At 47.0% G+C, this 23,707-nt stretch overlaps 39 non-coding genes across 39 annotated transcripts; 29 read left to right on the top strand and 10 right to left on the bottom strand.

Annotated features, from left to right (window-relative positions):
- The first annotated feature begins 99 nt into the window (after positions 1 to 99).
- TRNAG-GCC (transfer RNA glycine (anticodon GCC)) lies at positions 100 to 170 on the top strand. Its single transcript has one exon. It is a non-coding gene; the product is annotated as a tRNA-Gly (tRNA).
- A 1,042-nt stretch (positions 171 to 1,212) lies between these two features.
- On the top strand, positions 1,213 to 1,283 carry TRNAG-GCC (transfer RNA glycine (anticodon GCC)). Its single transcript has one exon. It is a non-coding gene; the product is annotated as a tRNA-Gly (tRNA).
- Positions 1,284 to 1,954: 671 nt separating this feature from the next.
- On the top strand, positions 1,955 to 2,025 carry TRNAG-GCC (transfer RNA glycine (anticodon GCC)). The gene has a single exon. It is a non-coding gene; the product is annotated as a tRNA-Gly (tRNA).
- An 861-nt stretch (positions 2,026 to 2,886) lies between these two features.
- Positions 2,887 to 2,959, bottom strand: TRNAK-CUU (transfer RNA lysine (anticodon CUU)). Its single transcript has one exon. It is a non-coding gene; the product is annotated as a tRNA-Lys (tRNA).
- Positions 2,960 to 3,066: 107 nt separating this feature from the next.
- Positions 3,067 to 3,137, top strand: TRNAG-GCC (transfer RNA glycine (anticodon GCC)). Its single transcript has one exon. It is a non-coding gene; the product is annotated as a tRNA-Gly (tRNA).
- An 861-nt stretch (positions 3,138 to 3,998) lies between these two features.
- TRNAK-CUU (transfer RNA lysine (anticodon CUU)) lies at positions 3,999 to 4,071 on the bottom strand. The gene has a single exon. It is a non-coding gene; the product is annotated as a tRNA-Lys (tRNA).
- Positions 4,072 to 4,178: 107 nt separating this feature from the next.
- Positions 4,179 to 4,249, top strand: TRNAG-GCC (transfer RNA glycine (anticodon GCC)). Its single transcript has one exon. It is a non-coding gene; the product is annotated as a tRNA-Gly (tRNA).
- A 1,042-nt stretch (positions 4,250 to 5,291) lies between these two features.
- TRNAG-GCC (transfer RNA glycine (anticodon GCC)) lies at positions 5,292 to 5,362 on the top strand. Its single transcript has one exon. It is a non-coding gene; the product is annotated as a tRNA-Gly (tRNA).
- Positions 5,363 to 6,223: 861 nt separating this feature from the next.
- Positions 6,224 to 6,296, bottom strand: TRNAK-CUU (transfer RNA lysine (anticodon CUU)). The gene has a single exon. It is a non-coding gene; the product is annotated as a tRNA-Lys (tRNA).
- Positions 6,297 to 6,403: 107 nt separating this feature from the next.
- On the top strand, positions 6,404 to 6,474 carry TRNAG-GCC (transfer RNA glycine (anticodon GCC)). Its single transcript has one exon. It is a non-coding gene; the product is annotated as a tRNA-Gly (tRNA).
- A 299-nt stretch (positions 6,475 to 6,773) lies between these two features.
- Positions 6,774 to 6,844, top strand: TRNAG-GCC (transfer RNA glycine (anticodon GCC)). The gene has a single exon. It is a non-coding gene; the product is annotated as a tRNA-Gly (tRNA).
- A 666-nt stretch (positions 6,845 to 7,510) lies between these two features.
- TRNAG-GCC (transfer RNA glycine (anticodon GCC)) lies at positions 7,511 to 7,581 on the top strand. The gene has a single exon. It is a non-coding gene; the product is annotated as a tRNA-Gly (tRNA).
- Positions 7,582 to 8,442: 861 nt separating this feature from the next.
- Positions 8,443 to 8,515, bottom strand: TRNAK-CUU (transfer RNA lysine (anticodon CUU)). The gene has a single exon. It is a non-coding gene; the product is annotated as a tRNA-Lys (tRNA).
- A 107-nt stretch (positions 8,516 to 8,622) lies between these two features.
- Positions 8,623 to 8,693, top strand: TRNAG-GCC (transfer RNA glycine (anticodon GCC)). The gene has a single exon. It is a non-coding gene; the product is annotated as a tRNA-Gly (tRNA).
- A 299-nt stretch (positions 8,694 to 8,992) lies between these two features.
- Positions 8,993 to 9,063, top strand: TRNAG-GCC (transfer RNA glycine (anticodon GCC)). The gene has a single exon. It is a non-coding gene; the product is annotated as a tRNA-Gly (tRNA).
- Positions 9,064 to 9,729: 666 nt separating this feature from the next.
- Positions 9,730 to 9,800, top strand: TRNAG-GCC (transfer RNA glycine (anticodon GCC)). Its single transcript has one exon. It is a non-coding gene; the product is annotated as a tRNA-Gly (tRNA).
- Positions 9,801 to 10,661: 861 nt separating this feature from the next.
- On the bottom strand, positions 10,662 to 10,734 carry TRNAK-CUU (transfer RNA lysine (anticodon CUU)). Its single transcript has one exon. It is a non-coding gene; the product is annotated as a tRNA-Lys (tRNA).
- A 107-nt stretch (positions 10,735 to 10,841) lies between these two features.
- On the top strand, positions 10,842 to 10,912 carry TRNAG-GCC (transfer RNA glycine (anticodon GCC)). The gene has a single exon. It is a non-coding gene; the product is annotated as a tRNA-Gly (tRNA).
- Positions 10,913 to 11,211: 299 nt separating this feature from the next.
- On the top strand, positions 11,212 to 11,282 carry TRNAG-GCC (transfer RNA glycine (anticodon GCC)). The gene has a single exon. It is a non-coding gene; the product is annotated as a tRNA-Gly (tRNA).
- A 666-nt stretch (positions 11,283 to 11,948) lies between these two features.
- Positions 11,949 to 12,019, top strand: TRNAG-GCC (transfer RNA glycine (anticodon GCC)). Its single transcript has one exon. It is a non-coding gene; the product is annotated as a tRNA-Gly (tRNA).
- Positions 12,020 to 12,690: 671 nt separating this feature from the next.
- On the top strand, positions 12,691 to 12,761 carry TRNAG-GCC (transfer RNA glycine (anticodon GCC)). The gene has a single exon. It is a non-coding gene; the product is annotated as a tRNA-Gly (tRNA).
- A 119-nt stretch (positions 12,762 to 12,880) lies between these two features.
- On the bottom strand, positions 12,881 to 12,953 carry TRNAK-CUU (transfer RNA lysine (anticodon CUU)). Its single transcript has one exon. It is a non-coding gene; the product is annotated as a tRNA-Lys (tRNA).
- Positions 12,954 to 13,060: 107 nt separating this feature from the next.
- Positions 13,061 to 13,131, top strand: TRNAG-GCC (transfer RNA glycine (anticodon GCC)). Its single transcript has one exon. It is a non-coding gene; the product is annotated as a tRNA-Gly (tRNA).
- Positions 13,132 to 13,803: 672 nt separating this feature from the next.
- On the top strand, positions 13,804 to 13,874 carry TRNAG-GCC (transfer RNA glycine (anticodon GCC)). The gene has a single exon. It is a non-coding gene; the product is annotated as a tRNA-Gly (tRNA).
- An 861-nt stretch (positions 13,875 to 14,735) lies between these two features.
- Positions 14,736 to 14,808, bottom strand: TRNAK-CUU (transfer RNA lysine (anticodon CUU)). Its single transcript has one exon. It is a non-coding gene; the product is annotated as a tRNA-Lys (tRNA).
- Positions 14,809 to 14,915: 107 nt separating this feature from the next.
- TRNAG-GCC (transfer RNA glycine (anticodon GCC)) lies at positions 14,916 to 14,986 on the top strand. The gene has a single exon. It is a non-coding gene; the product is annotated as a tRNA-Gly (tRNA).
- Positions 14,987 to 15,285: 299 nt separating this feature from the next.
- On the top strand, positions 15,286 to 15,356 carry TRNAG-GCC (transfer RNA glycine (anticodon GCC)). The gene has a single exon. It is a non-coding gene; the product is annotated as a tRNA-Gly (tRNA).
- A 666-nt stretch (positions 15,357 to 16,022) lies between these two features.
- On the top strand, positions 16,023 to 16,093 carry TRNAG-GCC (transfer RNA glycine (anticodon GCC)). Its single transcript has one exon. It is a non-coding gene; the product is annotated as a tRNA-Gly (tRNA).
- Positions 16,094 to 16,764: 671 nt separating this feature from the next.
- Positions 16,765 to 16,835, top strand: TRNAG-GCC (transfer RNA glycine (anticodon GCC)). Its single transcript has one exon. It is a non-coding gene; the product is annotated as a tRNA-Gly (tRNA).
- Positions 16,836 to 18,858: 2,023 nt separating this feature from the next.
- TRNAG-GCC (transfer RNA glycine (anticodon GCC)) lies at positions 18,859 to 18,929 on the top strand. The gene has a single exon. It is a non-coding gene; the product is annotated as a tRNA-Gly (tRNA).
- Positions 18,930 to 19,600: 671 nt separating this feature from the next.
- Positions 19,601 to 19,671, top strand: TRNAG-GCC (transfer RNA glycine (anticodon GCC)). The gene has a single exon. It is a non-coding gene; the product is annotated as a tRNA-Gly (tRNA).
- Positions 19,672 to 20,342: 671 nt separating this feature from the next.
- Positions 20,343 to 20,413, top strand: TRNAG-GCC (transfer RNA glycine (anticodon GCC)). Its single transcript has one exon. It is a non-coding gene; the product is annotated as a tRNA-Gly (tRNA).
- An 861-nt stretch (positions 20,414 to 21,274) lies between these two features.
- On the bottom strand, positions 21,275 to 21,347 carry TRNAK-CUU (transfer RNA lysine (anticodon CUU)). Its single transcript has one exon. It is a non-coding gene; the product is annotated as a tRNA-Lys (tRNA).
- Positions 21,348 to 21,454: 107 nt separating this feature from the next.
- TRNAG-GCC (transfer RNA glycine (anticodon GCC)) lies at positions 21,455 to 21,525 on the top strand. Its single transcript has one exon. It is a non-coding gene; the product is annotated as a tRNA-Gly (tRNA).
- A 299-nt stretch (positions 21,526 to 21,824) lies between these two features.
- Positions 21,825 to 21,895, top strand: TRNAG-GCC (transfer RNA glycine (anticodon GCC)). Its single transcript has one exon. It is a non-coding gene; the product is annotated as a tRNA-Gly (tRNA).
- An 856-nt stretch (positions 21,896 to 22,751) lies between these two features.
- TRNAK-CUU (transfer RNA lysine (anticodon CUU)) lies at positions 22,752 to 22,824 on the bottom strand. The gene has a single exon. It is a non-coding gene; the product is annotated as a tRNA-Lys (tRNA).
- Positions 22,825 to 22,931: 107 nt separating this feature from the next.
- TRNAG-GCC (transfer RNA glycine (anticodon GCC)) lies at positions 22,932 to 23,002 on the top strand. Its single transcript has one exon. It is a non-coding gene; the product is annotated as a tRNA-Gly (tRNA).
- Positions 23,003 to 23,121: 119 nt separating this feature from the next.
- On the bottom strand, positions 23,122 to 23,194 carry TRNAK-CUU (transfer RNA lysine (anticodon CUU)). The gene has a single exon. It is a non-coding gene; the product is annotated as a tRNA-Lys (tRNA).
- A 112-nt stretch (positions 23,195 to 23,306) lies between these two features.
- Positions 23,307 to 23,377, top strand: TRNAG-UCC (transfer RNA glycine (anticodon UCC)). The gene has a single exon. It is a non-coding gene; the product is annotated as a tRNA-Gly (tRNA).
- Positions 23,378 to 23,707: the final 330 nt, after the last annotated feature.

Raw genomic sequence — 23,707 nt, 5'->3', positions numbered from 1 at the left:
GTTTGTATGGAGGTGATGGCAAGGCAAGGCATCCTGACACTCCTGCTTTGTTTCATACACTAAAGTACACGAGTAAGTGTAAAATTAAGTATCTGTGGAGCATTGGTGGTTCAGTGGTAGAATTCTCGCCTGCCACGCGGGAGGCCTGGGTTCGATTCCCGGCCAATGCAGTCCTGAGTTTTTGCTGATATGGCAGTGCATTTTGTGAAAGTGAGGACAGCCATTTGCGCTGTGGTGGTGCAAGTTGACAGTGTTCCACATACAATGGTACATGAAAAGAAAAAAAACATCTGCCCAATGTGGGGCTCGAAACCCACGATTCTGAGATTAAGAGTTTCATGCTTTACCGACTGAGTTAGCAATGCTTGGTAACCGAGCAGTTGTGGTGATGGCAAGGCAAGGCATCCTGACTCTCCTGCTTTGTTTTGTACCCTAAAGTACATGAGTAAGTCTAAAATTAAGCATCTGTGGATCATTGGTGGTTCAGTGGTAGAAATCTAGCCGGCCACGTGGGAGGCCGGGTTCAATTCCCGGTCAATACATTCCTGAGTTTTTGCTGATAGGGCAGTGCATTTTGTGAAAGTGAGGACAGCCATTTGCGCTGTGGTGATGCAAGTATACACTGTTCCACATACAATGGTACAGGAAGAGAAAAAAACAACTGCCCAACATGGAGCTCAAATACATGACCCTAAGATTAATAGTCTTATGCTCTAGCGACTGTCCTAGTCGGGCTTGGTTACGTAGGCTTGGAGGTGATGGCAAGGCAAGGCATCCTGACAATCCTCCTTTTTTTTATACACTAAAGTACATGAGTAAGTGTAAAATTAGGCATCTGTGGAGCATTGGTGGTTCAGTGGTAGAATTCTCGCCTGCCACGCGTGAGGCCCGGAATCGATTCCCGGCCAATGCAGTCCTGAGTTTTTGCTGATATGGCAGTGTATTTTGTGAAAGTGAGGACAGCCATTTGCGCTGTGGTGGTGCAAGTATACAGTGTTCCACATACAATGGTACAGGAAAAGAAAAAACATCCGCCCAACGTGGGGCTCGAACCCACGACCCTGAGATTAAGAGTCTCATTTTCTACCGACTGAGCTAGCCAGGATTGGTTGAGAATGTATAGAGGTGATGGCAAGGCAAGGCATCCTGACACTCCTGCTTTGTTTCATACACTAAAGTACACGAGTAAGTGTAAAATTAAGTATCTGTGGAGCATTGGTGGTTCAGTGGTAGAATTCTCGCCTGCCACGCGGGAGGCCCGGGTTCGATTCCCGGCCAATGCAGTCCTAAGTTTTTGCTGATATGGCAGTGCATTTTGTGAAAGTGAGGACAGCCATTTGCGCTGTGGTGGTGCAAGTTGACAGTGTTCCACATACAATGGTACAGGAAAAGAAAAAAAACATCCGCCCAATGTGGGGCTCGAACCCACGACCCTGAGATTAAGAGTCTCATGCTTTACCGACTGAGTTAGCAATGCTTGGTAACCGAGGAGTTGTGGTGATGGAAAGGGAAGGCATCCTGACTCTCCTGCTTTGTTTTATACACTAAAGTACATGAGTAAGTGTAAAATTAGGCATCTGTGGAGCATTGGTGGTTCAGTGGTAGAATTCTCGCCTGCCACGCGTGAGGCCCGGAATCGATTCCCGGCCAATGCAGTCCTGAGTTTTTGCTGATATGGCAGTGTATTTTGTGAAAGTGAGGACAGCCATTTGCGCTGTGGTGTTGCAAGTATACAGTGTTCCACATACAATGGTACAGGAAAAGAAAAAACAGCCACCCAACGTGGGGCTCGAACCCACGACCCTGAGATTAAGAGTCTCATGCTCTACCGATGGAGCTAGCCGGGATTGGTTGAGAATGCATGGAGGTGATGGCAAGGCAAGACATCCTGACACTCCTGCTTTGTTTCATTCACTAAAGTACACGAGTAAGTGTAAAATTAAGCATCTGTGGAGCATTGGTGGTTCAGTGGTAGAATTCTCGCCTGCCACGCGGGAGTCCCGGGTTCGATTCCCGGCCAATGCAGTCCTGAGCTTTTGCTGATATGGCAGTGCATTTTGTGAAAGTGAGGACAGCCATTTGCGCAGTGGTGGTGCAAGTTGACAGTGTTCCACATACAATGGTACAGGAAAAGAAAAAAATCATCCACCCAATGTGGGGCTCGAACCCACGACCCTGAGATTAAGAGTCTCATGCTTTACCGACTGAGTTAGCAATGCTTGGTAACCAAGGAGTTGTGGTGATGGCAAGGCAAGGCATCCTGACTCTCCTGCTTTGTTTTGTACACTAAAGTACACGAGTAAGTCTAAAATTAAGCATCTGTGGATCATCGGTGGTTCAGTGGTAGAAATCTAGCCGGCCACGTGGGAGGCCGGGTTCAATTCCCGGTCAATACATTCCTGAGTTTTTGCTGATAGGGCAGTGCATTTTGTGAAAGTGAGGACAGCCATTTGCGCTGTGGTGATGCAAGTATACACTGTTCCACATACAATGGTACAGGAAGAGAAAAAAACAACTGCCCAACATGGAGCTCAAATACATGACCCTAAGATTAATAGTCTTATGCTCTAGCAACTGTGCTAGTCGGGCTTGGTTACGTAGGCTTGGAGGTGATGGCAAGGCAAGGCATCCTGACACTCCTGCTTTGTTTTATACACTAAAGTACATGAGTAAGTGTAAAATTAGGCATCTGTGGAGTATTGGTGGTTCAGTGGTAGAATTCTCGCCTGCCACGCGTGAGGCCCGGAATCGATTCCCGGCCAATGCAGTCCTGAGTTTTTGCTGATATGGCAGTGTATTTTGTGAAAGTGAGGACAGCCATTTGCGCTGTGGTGGTGCAAGTATACAGTGTTCCACATACAATGGTACAGGAAAAGAAAAAACATCCACCCAACGTGGGGCTCGAACCCACGACCCTGAGATTAAGAGTCTCATGCTCTACCGATTGAGCTAGCCGGGCTTGGGTGAGAATGCATGGAGGTAATGGCAAGGCAAGGCATCCTGACACTCCTGCTTTGTTTCATTCACTAAAGTACACGAGTAAGTGTAAAATTAAGAATCTGTGGAGCATTGGTGGTTCAGTGGTAGAATTCTCGCCTGCCACGCGGGAGTCCTGGGTTCAATTCCCGGCCAATGCAGTTCTGAGTTTTTGCTGATATGGCAGTGCATTTTGTGAAAGTGAGGACAGCCATTTGCGCTGTGGTGGTGCAAGTTGACAGTGTTCCACATACAATGGTACAGGAAATGAAAAAAAACATCCGCCCAATGTGGGGCTCGAACCCACGACCCTGAGATTAAGAGTCTCATGCTTTACTGACTGAGTTAGCAATGCTTGGTAACCGAGGCGTTGTGGTGATGGCAAGACAAGGCATCCTGACTCTCCTGCTTTGTTTTGTACACTAAAGTACATGAGTAAGTCTAAAATTAAGCATCTGTGGATCATTGGTGGTTCAGTGGTAGAAATCTAGCCGGCCACGTGGGAGGCCGGGTTCAATTCCCGGTCAATACATTCCTGAGTTTTTGCTGATAGGGCAGTGCATTTTGTGAAAGTGAGGACAGCCATTTGCGCTGTGGTGATGCAAGTATACACTGTTCCACATACAATGGTACAGGAAGAGAAAAAAACAACTGCCCAACATGGAGCTCAAATACATGACCCTAAGATTAATAGTCTTATGCTCTAGCGACTGTGCTAGTCGGGCTTGGTTACGTAGGCTTGGAGGTGATGGCAAGGCAAGGCATCCTGACACTCCTGCTTTGTTTTATACACTAAAGTACATGAGTAAGTGTAAAATTAGGCATCTGTGGAGCATTGGTGGTTCAGTGGTAGAATTCTCGCCTGCCACGCGTGAGGCCCGGAATCGATTCCCGGCCAATGCAGTCCTGAGTTTTTGCTGATATGGCAGTGTATTTTGTGAAAGTGAGGACAGCCATTTGCGCTGTGGTGGTGCAAGAATACAGTGTTCCACATACAATGGTACAGGAAAAGAAAAAACATCCGCCCAACGTGGGGCTCGAACCCACGACCCTGAGATTAAGAGTCTCATGCTCTACCGACTGAGCTAGCCAGGCTTGGTTGAGTTTGTATGGAGGTGATGGCAAGGCAAGGCATCCTGACACTCCTGCTTTGTTTCATACACTAAAGTACACGAGTAAGTGTAAAATTAAGTATCTGTGGAGCATTGGTGGTTCAGTGGTAGAATTCTCGCCTGCCACGCGGGAGGCCTGGGTTCGATTCCCGGCCAATGCAGTCCTGAGTTTTTGCTGATATGGCAGTGCATTTTGTGAAAGTGAGGACAGCCATTTGCGCTGTGGTGGTGCAAGTTGACAGTGTTCCACATACAATGGTACATGAAAAGAAAAAAAACATCTGCCCAATGTGGGGCTCGAAACCCACGATTCTGAGATTAAGAGTCTCATGCTTTACCGACTGAGTTAGCAATGCTTGGTAACCGAGCAGTTGTGGTGATGGCAAGGCAAGGCATCCTGACTCTCCTGCTTTGTTTTGTACCCTAAAGTACATGAGTAAGTCTAAAATTAAGCATCTGTGGATCATTGGTGGTTCAGTGGTAGAAATCTAGCCGGCCACGTGGGAGGCCGGGTTCAATTCCCGGTCAATACATTCCTGAGTTTTTGCTGATAGGGCAGTGCATTTTGTGAAAGTGAGGACAGCCATTTGCGCTGTGGTGATGCAAGTATACACTGTTCCACATACAATGGTACAGGAAGAGAAAAAAACAACTGCCCAACATGGAGCTCAAATACATGACCCTAAGATTAATAGTCTTATGCTCTAGCGACTGTCCTAGTCGGGCTTGGTTACGTAGGCTTGGAGGTGATGGCAAGGCAAGGCATCCTGACAATCCTCCTTTTTTTTATACACTAAAGTACATGAGTAAGTGTAAAATTAGGCATCTGTGGAGCATTGGTGGTTCAGTGGTAGAATTCTCGCCTGCCACGCGTGAGGCCCGGAATCGATTCCCGGCCAATGCAGTCCTGAGTTTTTGCTGATATGGCAGTGTATTTTGTGAAAGTGAGGACAGCCATTTGCGCTGTGGTGGTGCAAGTATACAGTGTTCCACATACAATGGTACAGGAAAAGAAAAAACATCCGCCCAACGTGGGGCTCGAACCCACGACCCTGAGATTAAGAGTCTCATTTTCTACCGACTGAGCTAGCCAGGATTGGTTGAGAATGTATAGAGGTGATGGCAAGGCAAGGCATCCTGACACTCCTGCTTTGTTTCATACACTAAAGTACACGAGTAAGTGTAAAATTAAGTATCTGTGGAGCATTGGTGGTTCAGTGGTAGAATTCTCGCCTGCCACGCGGGAGGCCCGGGTTCGATTCCCGGCCAATGCAGTCCTAAGTTTTTGCTGATATGGCAGTGCATTTTGTGAAAGTGAGGACAGCCATTTGCGCTGTGGTGGTGCAAGTTGACAGTGTTCCACATACAATGGTACAGGAAAAGAAAAAAAACATCCGCCCAATGTGGGGCTCGAACCCACGACCCTGAGATTAAGAGTCTCATGCTTTACCGACTGAGTTAGCAATGCTTGGTAACCGAGGAGTTGTGGTGATGGAAAGGGAAGGCATCCTGACTCTCCTGCTTTGTTTTGTACACTAAAGTACATGAGTAAGTTTAAAAATAAGCATCTGTGGATCATTGGTGGTTCAGTGGTAGAAATATAGCCGGCCACGTGGGAGGCCGGGTTCAATTCCCGGTCAATACATTCCTGAGTTTTTGCTGATAGGGCAGTGCATTTTGTGAAAGTGAGGACAGCCATTTGCGCTGTGGTGATGCAAGTATACACTGTTCCACATACAATGGTACAGGAAGAGAAAAAAACAACTGCCCAACATGGAGCTCAAATACATGACCCTAAGATTAATAGTCTTATGCTCTAGCGACTGTGCTAGTCGGGCTAGGTTACGTAGGCTTGGAGGTGATGGCAAGGCAAGGCATCCTGACACTCCTGCTTTGTTTTATACACTAAAGTACACGAGTAAGTGTAAAATTAGGCATCTGTGGAGCATTGGTGGTTCAGTGGTAGAATACTCGCCTGCCACGCGTGAGGCCCGGAATTGATTCCCGGCCAATGCAGTCCTGAGTTTTTGCTGATATGGCAGTGTATTTTGTGAAAGTGAGGACAGCCATTTGCGCTGTGGTGGTGCAAGTATACAGTGTTCCACATACAATGGTACAGGAAAAGAAAAAACATCCGCCCAACGTGGGGCTCTAACCCACGACCCTGAGATTAAGAGTCTCATGCTCTACCGACTGAGCTAGCCGGGCTTGGTTGAGAATGTATGGAGGTGATGGCAAGGCAAGGCATCCTGACACTCCTGCTTTGTTTCATACACTAAAGTACATGAGTAAGTGTAAAACCAAGTATCTGTGGAGCATTGGTGGTTCAGTGGTAGAATTCTCGCCTGCCACGCGGGAGGCCAGGGTTCGATTCCCGGCTAATGCAGTCCTGAGTTTTTGCTGATATGGCAGTAAATTTTGTGAAAGTGAGGACAGCCATTTGCGCTGTGGTGGTGCAAGTATAGAGTGTTCCACATACAATGGTACAGGAAAAGAAAACACATCCACCCAACATGGGGCTCTAACCAACAACCCTGAGATTAAGAGTCTCATGCTCTACCGACTGAGATAGCCAGGCTTGGTTGAGAATGTATGGAGGTGATGGCAAGGCAAGGCATCCTGACACTCCTGCTTTGTTTCATACACTAAAGTACACGAGTTAGTATAAAACTAAGTATCTGTGGAGCATTGGTGGTTCAGTGGTAGAATTCTCGCCTGCCACGCGGGAGGCCTGGGTTCGATTCACGGCCAATGCAGTCCTGAGTTTTTGCTGATATGGCAGTGCATTTTGTGAAAGTGAGGACAGCCATTTGCGCTGTGGTGGTGCAAGTTGACAGTGTTCCACATACAATGGTACAGGAAAAGAAAAAAAACATCCGCCCAATGTGGGGCTCGAACCCACGACCCTGAGATTAAGAGTCTCATGCTTTACCGACTGAGTTAGCAATGCTTGGTAACCGAGGCGTTGTGGTGATGGCAAGGCATCCTGACTCTCATGCTTTGTTTTGTACACTAAAGTACATGAGTAAGTCTAAAATGAAGCATCTGTGGATCATTGGTGGTTCAGTGGTAGAAATCTAGCCGGCCACGTGGGAGGCCGGGTTCAATTCCCGGTCAATACATTCCTGAGTTTTTGCTGATAGGGCAGTGCATTTTGTGAAAGTGAGGACAGCCATTTGCGCTATGGTGATGAAAGTATACACTGTTCCACATACAATGGTACAGGAAGAGAAAAAAACAACTGCCCAACATGGAGCTCAAATACATAACCCTAAGATTAATAGTCTTATGCTCTAGCGACTGTGCTAGTCGGGCTTGATTACGTAGGCTTGGAGGTGATGGCAAGGCAAGGCATCCTGACACTCCTGCTTTGTTTTATACACTAAAGTACATGAGTAAGTGTAAAATAAAGCATCTGTGGAGCATTGGTGGTTCAGTGGTAGAATTCTCGCCTGCCACGCGGGAGGCCCGGGTTCGATTCCCGGCCAATGCAGTCCTGAGCTTTTGCTGATATGGCAGTGCATTTTGTGAAAGTGAGGACAGCCATTTGCGCAGTGGTGGTGCAAGTTGACAGTGTTCCACATACAATGGTACAGGAAAAGAAAAAAAACATCCGCCCAATGTGGGTCTCGAACCCACGACCCTGAGATTAAGAGTCTCATGCTTTACCGACTGAGTTAGCAATGCTTGGTAACCGAGGAGTTGTGGTGATGGCAAGGCAAGGCATCCTGACTCTCCTGCTTTGTTTTGTACACTAAAGTACATGAGTAAGTCTAAAATTAAGTATCTGTGGATCTTTGGTGGTTCAGTGGTAGAAATCTAGCCGGCCACGTGGGAGGCCGGGTTCAATTCCCGGTCAATACATTCCTGAGTTTTTGCTGATAGGGCAGTGCATTTTGTGAAAGTGAGGACAGCCATTTGCGCTGTGGTGATGCAAGTATACACTGTTCCACATACAATGGTACAGGAAGAGAAAAAAACAACTGCCCAACATGGAGCTCAAATACATGACCCTAAGATTAATAGTCGTATGCTCTAGCGACTGTGCTAGTCGGGCTTGGTTACGTAGGCTTGGAGGTGATGGCAAGGCAAGGCATCCTGACACTCCTGCTTTGTTTTATACACTAAAGTACATGAGTAAGTGTAAAATTAGGCATCTGTGGAGCATTGGTGGTTCAGTGGTAGAATACTCGCCTGCCACGCGTGAGGCCCGGAATTGATTCCCGGCCAATGCAGTCCTGAGTTTTTGCTGATATGGCAGTGTATTTTGTGAAAGTGAGGACAGCCATTTGCGCTGTGGTGGTGCAAGTATACAGTGTTCCACATACAATGGTACAGGAAAAGAAAAAACATCCGCCCAACGTGGGGCTCTAACCCACGACCCTGAGATTAAGAGTCTCATGCTCTACCGACTGAGCTAGCCGGGCTTGGTTGAGAATGTATGGAGGTGATGGCAAGGCAAGGCATCCTGACACTCCTGCTTTGTTTCATACACTAAAGTACATGAGTAAGTGTAAAACCAAGTATCTGTGGAGCATTGGTGGTTCAGTGGTAGAATTCTCGCCTGCCACGCGGGAGGCCAGGGTTCGATTCCCGGCTAATGCAGTCCTGAGTTTTTGCTGATATGGCAGTAAATTTTGTGAAAGTGAGGACAGCCATTTGCGCTGTGGTGGTGCAAGTATAGAGTGTTCCACATACAATGGTACAGGAAAAGAAAACACATCCACCCAACATGGGGCTCTAACCAACAACCCTGAGATTAAGAGTCTCATGCTCTACCGACTGAGATAGCCAGGCTTGGTTGAGAATGTATGGAGGTGATGGCAAGGCAAGGCATCCTGACACTCCTGCTTTGTTTCATACACTAAAGTACACGAGTAAGTGTAAAACTAAGTATCTGTGGAGCATTGGTGGTTCAGTGGTAGAATTCTCGCCTGCCACGCGGGAGGCCTGGGTTCGATTCACGGCCAATGCAGTCCTGAGTTTTTGCTGATATGGCAGTGCATTTTGTGAAAGTGAGGACAGTCATTTGCGCTGTGGTGGTGCAAGTTGACAGTGTTCCACATACAATGGTACAGGAAAAGAAAAAAAACATCCGCCCAATGTGGGGCTCGAACCCACGACCCTGAGATTAAGAGTCTCATGCTTTACCGACTGAGTTAGCAATGCTTGGTAACCGAGGCGTTGTGGTGATGGCAAGGCATCCTGACTCTCATGCTTTGTTTTGTACACTAAAGTACATGAGTAAGTCTAAAATGAAGCATCTGTGGATCATTGGTGGTTCAGTGGTAGAAATCTAGCCGGCCACGTGGGAGGCCGGGTTCAATTCCCGGTCAATACATTCCTGAGTTTTTGCTGATAGGGCAGTGCATTTTGTGAAAGTGAGGACAGCCATTTGCGCTATGGTGATGAAAGTATACACTGTTCCACATACAATGGTACAGGAAGAGAAAAAAACAACTGCCCAACATGGAGCTCAAATACATAACCCTAAGATTAATAGTCTTATGCTCTAGCGACTGTGCTAGTCGGGCTTGATTACGTAGGCTTGGAGGTGATGGCAAGGCAAGGCATCCTGACACTCCTGCTTTGTTTTATACACTAAAGTACATGAGTAAGTGTAAAATAAAGCATCTGTGGAGCATTGGTGGTTCAGTGGTAGAATTCTCGCCTGCCACGCGGGAGGCCCGGGTTCGATTCCCGGCCAATGCAGTCCTGAGCTTTTGCTGATATGGCAGTGCATTTTGTGAAAGTGAGGACAGCCATTTGCGCAGTGGTGGTGCAAGTTGACAGTGTTCCACATACAATGGTACAGGAAAAGAAAAAAAACATCCGCCCAATGTGGGGCTCGAACCCACGACCCTGAGATTAAGAGTCTTATGCTTTACCGACTGAGTTAGCAATGCTTGGTAACCGAGGAGTTGTGGTGATGGCAAGGCAAGGCATCCTGACTCTCCTGCTTTGTTTTGTACACTAAAGTACATGAGTAAGTCTAAAATTAAGTATCTGTGGATCTTTGGTGGTTCAGTGGTAGAAATCTAGCCGGCCACGTGGGAGGCCGGGTTCAATTCCCGGTCAATACATTCCTGAGTTTTTGCTGATAGGGCAGTGCATTTTGTGAAAGTGAGGACAGCCATTTGCGCTGTGGTGATGCAAGTATACACTGTTCCACATACAATGGTACAGGAAGAGAAAAAAACAACTGCCCAACATGGAGCTCAAATACATGACCCTAAGATTAATAGTCTTATGCTCTAGCGACTGTGCTAGTCGGGCTTGGTTACGTAGGCTTGGAGGTGATGGCAAGGCAAGGCATCCTGACACTCCTGCTTTGTTTTATACACTAAAGTACATGAGTAAGTGTAAAATTAGGCATCTGTGGAGCATTGGTGGTTCAGTGGTAGAATACTCGCCTGCCACGCGTGAGGCCCGGAATTGATTCCCGGCCAATGCAGTCCTGAGTTTTTGCTGATATGGCAGTGTATTTTGTGAAAGTGAGGACAGCCATTTGCGCTGTGGTGGTGCAAGTATACAGTGTTCCACATACAATGGTACAGGAAAAGAAAAAACATCCGCCCAACGTGGGGCTCTAACCCACGACCCTGAGATTAAGAGTCTCATGCTCTACCGACTGAGCTAGCCGGGCTTGGTTGAGAATGTATGGAGGTGATGGCAAGGCAAGGCATCCTGACACTCCTGCTTTGTTTCATACACTAAAGTACATGAGTAAGTGTAAAACCAAGTATCTGTGGAGCATTGGTGGTTCAGTGGTAGAATTCTCGCCTGCCACGCGGGAGGCCAGGGTTCGATTCCCGGCTAATGCAGTCCTGAGTTTTTGCTGAAATGGCAGTAAATTTTGTGAAAGTGAGGACAGCCATTTGCGCTGTGGTGGTGCAAGTATAGAGTGTTCCACATACAATGGTACAGGAAAAGAAAACACATCCACCCAACATGGGGCTCTAACCAACAACCCTGAGATTAAGAGTCTCATGCTCTACCGACTGAGATAGCCAGGCTTGGTTGAGAATGTATGGAGGTGATGGCAAGGCAAGGCATCCTGACACTCCTGCTTTGTTTCATACACTAAAGTACACGAGTAAGTGTAAAACTAAGTATCTGTGGAGCATTGGTGGTTCAGTGGTAGAATTCTCGCCTGCCACGCGGGAGGCCTGGGTTCGATTCACGGCCAATGCAGTCCTGAGTTTTTGCTGATATGGCAGTGCATTTTGTGAAAGTGAGGACAGTCATTTGCGCTGTGGTGGTGCAAGTTGACAGTGTTCCACATACAATGGTACAGGAAAAGAAAAAAAACATCCGCCCAATGTGGGGCTCGAACCCACGACCCTGAGATTAAGAGTCTCATGCTTTACCGACTGAGTTAGCAATGCTTGGTAACCGAGGCGTTGTGGTGATGGCAAGGCATCCTGACTCTCATGCTTTGTTTTGTACACTAAAGTACATGAGTAAGTCTAAAATGAAGCATCTGTGGATCATTGGTGGTTCAGTGGTAGAAATCTAGCCGGCCACGTGGGAGGCCGGGTTCAATTCCCGGTCAATACATTCCTGAGTTTTTGCTGATAGGGCAGTGCATTTTGTGAAAGTGAGGACAGCCATTTGCGCTATGGTGATGAAAGTATACACTGTTCCACATACAATGGTACAGGAAGAGAAAAAAACAACTGCCCAACATGGAGCTCAAATACATAACCCTAAGATTAATAGTCTTATGCTCTAGCAACTGTGCTAGTCGGGCTTGATTACGTAGGCTTGGAGGTGATGGCAAGGCAAGGCATCCTGACACTCCTGCTTTGTTTTATACACTAAAGTACATGAGTAAGTGTAAAATAAAGCATCTGTGGAGCATTGGTGGTTCAGTGGTAGAATTCTCGCCTGCCACGCGGGAGGCCCGGGTTCGATTCCCGGCCAATGCAGTCCTGAGCTTTTGCTGATATGGCAGTGCATTTTGTGAAAGTGAGGACAGCCATTTGCGCAGTGGTGGTGCAAGTTGACAGTGTTCCACATACAATGGTACAGGAAAAGAAAAAAAACATCCGCCCAATGTGGGGCTCGAACCCACGACCCTGAGATTAAGAGTCTCATGCTTTACCGACTGAGTTAGCAATGCTTGGTAACCGAGGAGTTGTGGTGATGGCAAGGCAAGGCATCCTGACTCTCCTGCTTTGTTTTGTACACTAAAGTACATGAGTAAGTCTAAAATTAAGTATCTGTGGATCTTTGGTGGTTCAGTGGTAGAAATCTAGCCGGCCACGTGGGAGGCCGGGTTCAATTCCCGGTCAATACATTCCTGAGTTTTTGCTGATAGGGCAGTGCATTTTGTGAAAGTGAGGACAGCCATTTGCGCTGTGGTGATGCAAGTATACACTGTTCCACATACAATGGTACAGGAAGAGAAAAAAACAACTGCCCAACATGGAGCTCAAATACATGACCCTAAGATTAATAGTCTTATGCTCTAGCGACTGTGCTAGTCGGGCTTGGTTACGTAGGCTTGGAGGTGATGGCAAGGCAAGGCATCCTGACACTCCTGCTTTGTTTTATACACTAAAGTACATGAGTAAGTGTAAAATTAGGCATCTGTGGAGCATTGGTGGTTCAGTGGTAGAATTTTCGCCTGCCACGCGGGAGGCACGGGTTCGATTCCCGGCCAATACAGTCCTGAGTTTTTGCTGATATGGCAGTGCATTTTGTGAAAGTGAGGACAGCCATTTGCGCTGTGGTGGTGCAAGTATACAGTGTTCCACATACAATGGTACAGGAAAAGAAAAAACATCCGCCCAACGTGGGGCTCGAACCCACGACCCTGAGATTAAGAGTCTCATGCTCTACCGACTGAGCTAGCCAGGCTTGGTTGAGATTGTATGGAGGTGATGGCAAGGCAAGGCATCCTGACACTCCTGCTTTGTTTCATACACTAAAGTACACGAGTAAGTGTAAAATTAAGTATCTGTGGAGCATTGGTGGTTCAGTGGTAGAATTCTCGCCTGCCACGCGGGAGGCCTGGGTTCGATTCCCGGCCAATGCAGTGCTGAGTTTTTGCTGATATGGCAGTGCATTTTGTGAAAGTGAGGACAGCCATTTGCGCTGTGGTGGTGCAAGTTGACAGTGTTCCACATACAATGGTACATGAAAAGAAAAAAAACATCTGCCCAATGTGGGGCTCGAAACCCACGATTCTGAGATTAAGAGTCTCATGCTTTACCGACTGAGTTAGCAATGCTTGGTAACCGAGCAGTTGTGGTGATGGCAAGGCAAGGCATCCTGACTCTCCTGCTTTGTTTTGTACCCTAAAGTACATGAGTAAGTCTAAAATTAAGCATCTGTGGATCATTGGTGGTTCAGTGGTAGAAATCTAGCCGGCCACGTGGGAGGCCGGGTTCAATTCCCGGTCAATACATTCCTGAGTTTTTGCTGATAGGGCAGTGCATTTTGTGAAAGTGAGGACAGCCATTTGCGCTGTGGTGATGCAAGTATACACTGTTCCACATACAATGGTACAGGAAGAGAAAAAAACAACTGCCCAACATGGAGCTCAAATACATGACCCTAAGATTAATAGTCTTATGCTCTAGCGACTGTCCTAGTCGGGCTTGGTTACGTAGGCTTGGAGGTGATGGCAAGGCAAGGCATCCTGACAATCCTCCTTTTTTTTATACACTAAAGTACATGAGTAAGTGTAAAATTAGGCATCTGTGGAGCATTGGTGGTTCAGTGGTAGAATTCTCGCCTGCCACGCGGGAGGCCCGGGTTCGATTCCCGGCCAATGCAGTCCTAAGTTTTTGCTGATATGGCAGTGCATTTTGTGAAAGTGAGGACAGCCATTTGCGCTGTGGTGGTGCAAGTTGACAGTGTTCCACATACAATGGTACAGGAAAAGAAAAAAAACATCCGCCCAATGTGGGGCTCGAACCCACGACCCTGAGATTAAGAGTCTCATGCTTTACCGACTGAGTTAGCAATGCTTGGTAACCGAGGAGTTGTGGTGATGGAAAGGGAAGGCATCCTGACTCTCCTGCTTTGTTTTGTACACTAAAGTACATGAGTAAGTTTAAAAATAAGCATCTGTGGATCATTGGTGGTTCAGTGGTAGAAATATAGCCGGCCACGTGGGAGGCCGGGTTCAATTCCCGGTCAATACATTCCTGAGTTTTTGCTGATAGGGCAGTGCATTTTGTGAAAGTGAGGACAGCCATTTGCACTGTGGTGATGCAAGTATACACTGTTCCACATACAATGGTACAGGAAGAGAAAAAAACAACTGCCCAACATGGAGCTCAAATACATGACCCTAAGATTAATAGTCTTATGCTCTAGCGACTGTGCTAGTCGGGCTAGGTTACGTAGGCTTGGAGGTGATGGCAAGGCAAGGCATCCTGACACTCCTGCTTTGTTTTGTACACTAAAGTACACGAGTAAGTGTAAAATTAGGCATCTGTGGAGCATTGGTGGTTCAGTGGTAGAATACTCGCCTGCCACGCGTGAGGCCCGGAATTGATTCCCGGCCAATGCAGTCCTGAGTTTTTGCTGATATGGCAGTGTATTTTGTGAAAGTGAGGACAGCCATTTGCGCTGTGGTGGTGCAAGTATACAGTGTTCCACATACAATGGTACAGGAAAAGAAAAAACATCCGCCCAACGTGGGGCTCTAACCCACGACCCTGAGATTAAGAGTCTCATGCTCTACCGACTGAGCTAGCCGGGCTTGGTTGAGAATGTATGGAGGTGATGGCAAGGCAAGGCATCCTGACACTCCTGCTTTGTTTCATACACTAAAGTACATGAGTAAGTGTAAAACCAAGTATCTGTGGAGCATTGGTGGTTCAGTGGTAGAATTCTCGCCTGCCACGCGGGAGGCCAGGGTTCGATTCCCGGCTAATGCAGTCCTGAGTTTTTGCTGATATGGCAGTAAATTTTGTGAAAGTGAGGACAGCCATTTGCGCTGTGGTGGTGCAAGTATAGAGTGTTCCACATACAATGGTACAGGAAAAGAAAACACATCCACCCAACATGGGGCTCTAACCAACAACCCTGAGATTAAGAGTCTCATGCTCTACCGACTGAGAAAGCCAGGCTTGGTTGAGAATGTATGGAGGTGATGGCAAGGCAAGGCATCCTGACACTCCTGCTTTGTTTCATACACTAAAGTACACGAGTAAGTGTAAAACTAAGTATCTGTGGAGCATTGGTGGTTCAGTGGTAGAATTCTCGCCTGCCACGCGGGAGGCCTGGGTTCGATTCACGGCCAATGCAGTCCTGAGTTTTTGCTGATATGGCAGTGCATTTTGTGAAAGTGAGGACAGCCATTTGCGCTGTGGTGGTGCAAGTTGACAGTGTTCCACATACAATGGTACAGGAAAAGAAAAAAAACATCCGCCCAATGTGGGGCTCGAACCCACGACCCTGAGATTAAGAGTCTCATGCTTTACCGACTGAGTTAGCAATGCTTGGTAACCGAGGCGTTGTGGTGATGGCAAGGCATCCTGACTCTCATGCTTTGTTTTGTACACTAAAGTACATGAGTAAGTCTAAAATGAAGCATCTGTGGATCATTGGTGGTTCAGTGGTAGAAATCTAGCCGGCCACGTGGGAGGCCGGGTTCAATTCCCGGTCAATACATTCCTGAGTTTTTGCTGATAGGGCAGTGCATTTTGTGAAAGTGAGGACAGCCATTTGCGCTATGGTGATGAAAGTATACACTGTTCCACATACAATGGTACAGGAAGAGAAAAAAACAACTGCCCAACATGGAGCTCAAATACATAACCCTAAGATTAATAGTCTTATGCTCTAGCGACTGTGCTAGTCGGGCTTGATTACGTAGGCTTGGAGGTGATGGCAAGGCAAGGCATCCTGACACTCCTGCTTTGTTTTATACACTAAAGTACATGAGTAAGTGTAAAATAAGGCACCTGTGGAGCATTGGTGGTTCAGTGGTAGAATTCTCGCCTGCCACGCGGGAGGCCCGGGTTCGATTCCCGGCCAATGCAGTCCTGAGCTTTTGCTGATATGGCAGTGCATTTTGTGAAAGTGAGGACAGCCATTTGCGCAGTGGTGGTGCAAGTTGACAGTGTTCCACATACAATGGTACAGGAAAAGAAAAAAATCATCCACCCAATGTTTGGCTCGAACCCACGACCCTGAGATTAAGAGTCTCATGCTTTACCGACTGAGTTAGCAATGCTTGGTAACCAAGGAGTTGTGGTGAAGGCAAGGCAAGGCATCCTGACTCTCCTGCTTTGTTTTGTACACTAAAGTACATGAGTAAGTCTAAAATTAAGCATCTGTGGATCATCGGTGGTTAAGTGGTAGAAATCTAGCCGGCCACGTGGGAGGCCGGGTTCAATTCCCGGTCAATACATTCCTGAGTTTTTGCTGATAGGGCAGTGCATTTTGTGAAAGTGAGGACAGCCATTTGCGCTGTGGTGATGCAAGTATACACTGTTCCACATACAATGGTACAGGAAGAGAAAAAAACAACTGCCCAACATGGAGCTCAAATACATGACCCTAAGATTAATAGTCTTATGCTCTAGCGACTGTGCTAGTCGGGCTTGGTTACGTAGGCTTGGAGGTGATGGCAAGGCAAGGCATCCTGACACTCCTGCTTTGTTTCATACACTAAAGTACACGAGTAAGTGTAAAATTAAGTATCTGTGGAGCATTGGTGGTTCAGTGGTAGAATTCTCGCCTGCCACGCGGGAGGCCCGGGTTCGATTCCCGGCCAATGCAGTCCTGAGTTTTTGCTGATATGGCAGTGCATTTTGTGAAAGTGAGGACAGCCATTTGCGCTGTGGTGGTGCAAGTTGACAGTGTTCCACATACAATGGTACAGGAAAAGAAAAAAAACATCCGCCCAATGTGGGGCTCGAACCCACGACCCTGAGATTAAGAGTCTCATGCTTTACCGAATGTGTTAGCAATGCTTGGTAACCGAGTAGTTGTGGTGATGGAAAGGGAAGGCATCCTGACTCTCCTGCTTTGTTTTGTACACTAAAGTACATGAGTAAGTCTAAAATTAAGCATCTGTGGATCATTGGTGGTTCAGTGGTAGAAATCTAGCCGGCCACGTGGGAGGCCGGGTTCAATTCCCGGTCAATACATTCCTGAGTTTTTGCTGATAGGGCAGTGCATTTTGTGAAAGTGAGGACAGCCATTTGCGCTGTGGTGATGCAAGTATACACTGTTCCACATACAATGGTACAGGAAGAGAAAAAAACAACTGCCCAACATGGAGCTCAAATACATGACCCTAAGATTAATAGTCTTATGCTCTAGCGACTGTCCTAGTCGGGCTTGGTTACGTAGGCTTGGAGGTGATGGCAAGGCAAGGCATCCTGACAATCCTCCTTTTTTTTATACACTAAAGTACATGAGTAAGTGTAAAATTAGGCATCTGTGGAGCATTGGTGGTTCAGTGGTAGAATTCTCGCCTGCCACGCGTGAGGCCCGGAATCGATTCCCGGCCAATGCAGTCCTGAGTTTTTGCTGATATGGCAGTGTATTTTGTGAAAGTGAGGACAGCCATTTGCGCTGTGGTGGTGCAAGTATACAGTGTTCCACATACAATGGTACAGGAAAAGAAAACACATCCACCCAACATGGGGCTCTAACCAACAACCCTGAGATTAAGAGTCTCATGCTCTACCGACTGAGATAGCCAGGCTTGGTTGAGAATGTATGGAGGTGATGGCAAGGCAAGGCATCCTGACACTCCTGCTTTGTTTCATACACTAAAGTACACGAGTAAGTGTGAAAGTGAGGACAGCCATTTGCGCTGTGTTGGTGCAAGTATAGAGTGTTCCACATACAATGGTACAGGAAAAGAAAACACATCCACCCAACATGGGGCTCTAACCAACAACCCTGAGATTAAGAGTCTCATGCTCTACCGACTGAGATAGCCAGGCTTGGTTGAGAATGTATGGAGGTGATGGCAAGGCAAGGCATCCTGACACTCCTGCTTTGTTTCATACACTAAAGTACACGAGTAAGTGTAAAACTAAGTATCTGTGGAGCATTGGTGGTTCAGTGGTAGAATTCTCGCCTGCCTCGCGGGAGGCCTGGGTTCGATTCACGGCCAATGCAGTCCTGAGTTTTTGCTGATATGGCAGTGCATTTTGTGAAAGTGAGGACAGCCATTTGCGCTGTGGTGGTGCAAGTTGACAGTGTTCCACATACAATGGTACAGGAAAAGAAAAAAAACATCCGCCCAATGTGGGGCTCGAACCCACGACCCTGAGATTAAGAGTCTCATGCTTTACCGACTGAGTTAGCAATGCTTGGTAACCGAGGCGTTGTGGTGATGGCAAGGCATCCTGACTCTCATGCTTTGTTTTGTACACTAAAGTACATGAGTAAGTCTAAAATGAAGCATCTGTGGATCATTGGTGGTTCAGTGGTAGAAATCTAGCCGGCCACGTGGGAGGCCGGGTTCAATTCCCGGTCAATACATTCCTGAGTTTTTGCTGATAGGGCAGTGCATTTTGTGAAAGTGAGGACAGCCATTTGCGCTATGGTGATGAAAGTATACACTGTTCCACATACAATGGTAAAGGAAGAGAAAAAAAACAACTGCCCAACATGGAGCTCAAATACATAACCCTAAGATTAATAGTCTTATGCTCTAGCGACTGTGCTAGTCGGGCTTGATTACGTAGGCTTGGAGGTGATGGCAAGGCAAGGCATCCTGACACTCCTGCTTTGTTTTATACACTAAAGTACATGAGTAAGTGTAAAATAAGGCACCTGTGGAGTATTGGTGGTTCAGTGGTAGAATTCTCGCCTGCCACGCGGGAGGCCCGGGTTCGATTCCCGGCTAATGCAGTCCTGAGCTTTTGCTGATATGGCAGTGCATTTTGTGGAAGTGAGGACAGCCATTTGCGCAGTGGTGGTGCAAGTTGACAGTGTTCCACATACAATGGTACAGGAAAAGAAAAAAATCATCCACCCAATGTGGGGCTCGAACCCACGACCCTGAGATTAAGAGTCTCATGCTTTACCGACTGAGTTAGCAATGCTTGGTAACCAAGGAGTTGTGGTGAAGGCAAGGCAAGGCATCCTGACTCTCCTGCTTTGTTTTGTACACTAAAGTACATGAGTAAGTCTAAAATTAAGCATCTGTGGATCATCGGTGGTTAAGTGGTAGAAATCTAGCCGGCCACGTGGGAGGCCGGGTTCAATTCCCGGTCAATACATTCCTGAGTTTTTGCTGATAGGGCAGTGCATTTTGTGAAAGTGAGGACAGCCATTTGCGCTGTGGTGATGCAAGTATACACTGTTCCACATACAATGGTACAGGAAGAGAAAAAAACAACTGCCCAACATGGAGCTCAAATACATGACCCTAAGATTAATAGTCTTATGCTCTAGCGACTGTGCTAGTCGGGCTTGGTTACGTAGGCTTGGAGGTGATGGCAAGGCAAGGCATCCTGACACTCCTGCTTTGTTTCATACACTAAAGTACACGAGTAAGTGTAAAATTAAGTATCTGTGGAGCATTGGTGGTTCAGTGGTAGAATTCTCGCCTGCCACGCGGGAGGCCCGGGTTCGATTCCCGGCCAATGCAGTCCTGAGTTTTTGCTGATATGGCAGTGCATTTTGTGAAAGTGAGGACAGCCATTTGCGCTGTGGTGGTGCAAGTTGACAGTGTTCCACATACAATGGTACAGGAAAAGAAAAAAAACATCCGCCCAATGTGGGGCTCGAACCCACGACCCTGAGATTAAGAGTCTCATGCTTTACCGAATGTGTTAGCAATGCTTGGTAACCGAGTAGTTGTGGTGATGGAAAGGGAAGGCATCCTGACTCTCCTGCTTTGTTTTGTACACTAAAGTACATGAGTAAGTCTAAAATTAAGCATCTGTGGATCATTGGTGGTTCAGTGGTAGAAATCTAGCCGGCCACGTGGGAGGCCGGGTTCAATTCCCGGTCAATACATTCCTGAGTTTTTGCTGATAGGGCAGTGCATTTTGTGAAAGTGAGGACAGCCATTTGCGCTGTGGTGATGCAAGTATACACTGTTCCACATACAATGGTACAGGAAGAGAAAAAAACAACTGCCCAACATGGAGCTCAAATACATGACCCTAAGATTAATAGTCTTATGCTCTAGCGACTGAGCTAGCCAGGATTGGTTGAGAATGTATAGAGGTGATGGCAAGGCAAGGCATCCTGACACTCCTGCTTTGTTTCATACACTAAAGTACACGAGTAAGTGTAAAATTAAGTATCTGTGGAGCATTGGTGGTTCAGTGGTAGAATTCTCGCCTGCCACGCAGGAGGCCCGGGTTTGATTCCCGGCCAATGCAGTCCTGAGTTTTTGCTGATATGGCAGAGCATTTTGTGAAAGTGAGGACAGCCATTTGCGCTGTGGTGGTGCAAGTTGATAGTGTTCCACATACAATGGTACAGGAAAAGAAAAAAAACATCCGCCCAATGTGGGGCTCGAACCCACGACCCTGAGATTAAGAGTCTCATGTTTTACCGACTGAGTTAGCAATGCTTGGTAACCGAGGAGTTGTGGTGATGGAAAGGGAAGGCATCCTGACTCTCCTGCTTTGTTTTGTACACTAAAGTACATGAGTAAGTTTAAAAATAAGCATCTGTGGATCATTGGTGGTTCAGTGGTAGAAATATAGACGGCCACGTGGGAGGCCGGGTTCAATTCCCGGTCAATACATTCCTGAGTTTTTGCTGATAGGGCAGTGCATTTTGTGAAAGTGAGGACAGCCATTTGCGCTGTGGTGATGCAAGTATACACTGTTCCACATACAATGGTACAGGAAGAGAAAAAAACAACTGCCCAACATGGAGCTCAAATACATGACCCTAAGATTAATAGTCTTATTCTCTAGCGACTGTGCTAGTCGGGCTAGGTTACGTAGGCTTGGAGGTGATGGCAAGGCAAGGCATCCTGACACTCCTGCTTTGTTTTATACACTAAAGTACACGAGTAAGTGTAAAATTAGGCATCTGTGGAGCATTGGTGGTTCAGTGGTAGAATTCTCGCCTGCCACGCGTGAGGCCCGGAATTGATTCCCGGCCAATGCAGTCCTGAGTTTTTGCTGATATGGCAGTGTATTTTGTGAAAGTGAGGACAGCCATTTGCGCTGTGGTGGTGCAAGTATACAGTGTTCCACATACAATGGTACAGGAAAAGAAAAAACATCCGCCCAACGTGGGGTTCTAACCCACGACCCTGAGATTAAGAGTCGCATGCTCTACCGACTGAGCTAGCCGGGCTTGGTTGAGAATGTATGGAGGTGATGGCAAGGCAAGGCATCCTGACACTCCTGCTTTGTTTCATACACTAAAGTAAACGAGTAAGTGTAAAACCAAGTATCTGTGGAGCATTGGTGGTTCAGTGGTAGAATTCTTGCCTGCCACGCGGGAGGCCAGGGTTCGATTCCCGGCTAATGCAGTCCTGAGTTTTTGCTGATATGGCAGTGTATTTTGTGAAAGTGAGGACAGCCATTTGCGCTGTGGTGGTGCAAGTATAGAGTGTTCCACATACAATGGTACAGGAAAAGAAAACACATCCACCCAACATGGGGCTCTAACCCACAACCCTGAGATTAAGAGTCTCATGCTCTACCGACTGAGATAGCCAGGCTTGGTTGAGAATGTATGGAGGTGATGGCAAGGCAAGGCATCCTGACACTCCTGCTTTGTTTCATACACTAAAGTACACGAGTAAGTGTAAAACTAAGTATCTGTGGAGCATTGGTGGTTCAGTGGTAGAATTCTCGCCTGCCACGCGGGAGGCCTGGGTTCGATTCACGGCCAATGCAGTCCTGCGTTTTTGCTGATATGGCAGTGCATTTTGTGAAAGTGAGGACAGCTATTTGCGCTGTGGTGGTGCAAGTTGACAGTGTTCCACATACAATGGTACAGGAAAAGAAAAAAAACATCCGCCCAATGTGGGGCTCGAACCCACGACCCTGAGATTAAGAGTCTCATGCTTTACCGACTGAGTTAGCAATGCTTGGTAACCGAGGCGTTGTGGTGATGGCAAGGCATCCTGACTCTCCTGCTTTGTTTTGTACACTAAAGTACATGAGTAAGTCTAAAATTAAGCATCTGTGGATCATTGGTGGTTCAGTGGTAGAAATCTAGCCGGCCACGTGGGAGGCCGGGTTCAATTCCCGGTCAATACATTCCTGAGTTTTTGCTGATAGGGCAGTGCATTTTGTGAAAGTGAGGACAGCAATTTGCGCTGTGGTGATGCAAGTATACACTGTTCCACATTCAATGGTACAGAAAGAGAAAAAAACAACTGCCCAACATGGAGCTCAAATACATGACCCTAAGATTAATAGTCTTATGCTCTAGTGACTGTGCTAGTCGGGCTTGGTTACGTAGGCTTGGAGGCGATGGCAAGGCAAGGCATCCTGACACTCCTGCTTTGTTTTATACACTAAAGTGCATGAGTAAGTGTAAAATTAGGCATCTGTGGAGCATTGTTGGTTCAGTGGTAGAATTCTCGCCTGCCACGCATGAGGCCCGGAATCGATTCCCGGCCAATGCAGTCCTGAGTTTTTGCTGATATGGCAGTGTATTTTGTGAAAGTGAGGACAGCCATTTGCGCTGTGGTGGTGCAAGTATACAGTGTTCCACATACAATGGTACAGGAAAAGAAATAACATCCACCCAACGTGGGGCTCGAACCCACGAGTCTGAGATTAAGAGTCTCATGCTCTACCGACTGAGCTAGCCGGGCTCGGTTGAGAATGTATGGAGGTGATGGTAAGGCAAGGCATCCTGACACTCCTGCTTTGTTTCATACACTAAAGTACACGAGTAAGTGTAAAATTAAGTATCTGTGGAGCATTGGTGGTTCAGTGGTAGAATTCTCGCCTGCCACGCGGGAGGCCTGGGTTCGATTCCCGGCCAATGCAGTCCTGAGTTTTTGCTGATATGGCAGTGCATTTTGTGAAAGTGAAGACAGCCATTTGCGCTGTGGTGGTGCAAGTTGACAGTGTTCCACATACAATGGTACAGGAAAAGAAAAAACATCCGCCCAACGTGGGGCTCGAACCCACGACCCTGAGATTAAGAGTCTCATGCTCTACCGACTGAGCTAGCCATGCTTGGTTGCGAATGCATGGAGGTGATGGCAAGGCAAGGCAAGGCATCCTGACACTCCTGCTTTGTTTCATACACTAAAGTACCCGAGTAAGTGTAAAATTAAGTACCTGTGGAGCATTGGTGGTTCAGTGGTAGAATTCTCGCCTTCCATGCGGGAGGCCTGGGTTTGATTCCCGGCCAATGCAGTCCTGAGTTTTTGCTGATATGGCAGTGCATTTTGTGAAAGTGAGGACAGCCATTTGCGCTGTGGTGGTGCAAGTTGACAGTGTTCCACATACAATGGTACAGGAAAAGAAAAAAAACATCCGCCCAATGTGGGGCTCGAACCCACGACCCTGAGATTAAGAGTCTCATGCTTTACCGACTGAGTTAGCAATGCTTGGTAACCGAGGAGTTGTGGTGATGGAAAGGGAAGGCATCCTGACTCTCCTGCTTTGTTTTGTACACTAAAGTACATGAGTAAGTTTAAAAATAAGCATCTGTGGATCATTGGTGGTTCAGTGGTAGAAATCTAG

Source organism: Pseudophryne corroboree, chromosome 3 (assembly GCF_028390025.1).
Source record: "Pseudophryne corroboree isolate aPseCor3 chromosome 3, aPseCor3.hap2, whole genome shotgun sequence".
Taxonomy (NCBI): domain Eukaryota; kingdom Metazoa; phylum Chordata; class Amphibia; order Anura; family Myobatrachidae; genus Pseudophryne; species Pseudophryne corroboree.
The sequence above is the reverse complement of the archived record's forward strand: the minus strand, read 5'-3'. Positions and strand labels throughout refer to the sequence as shown.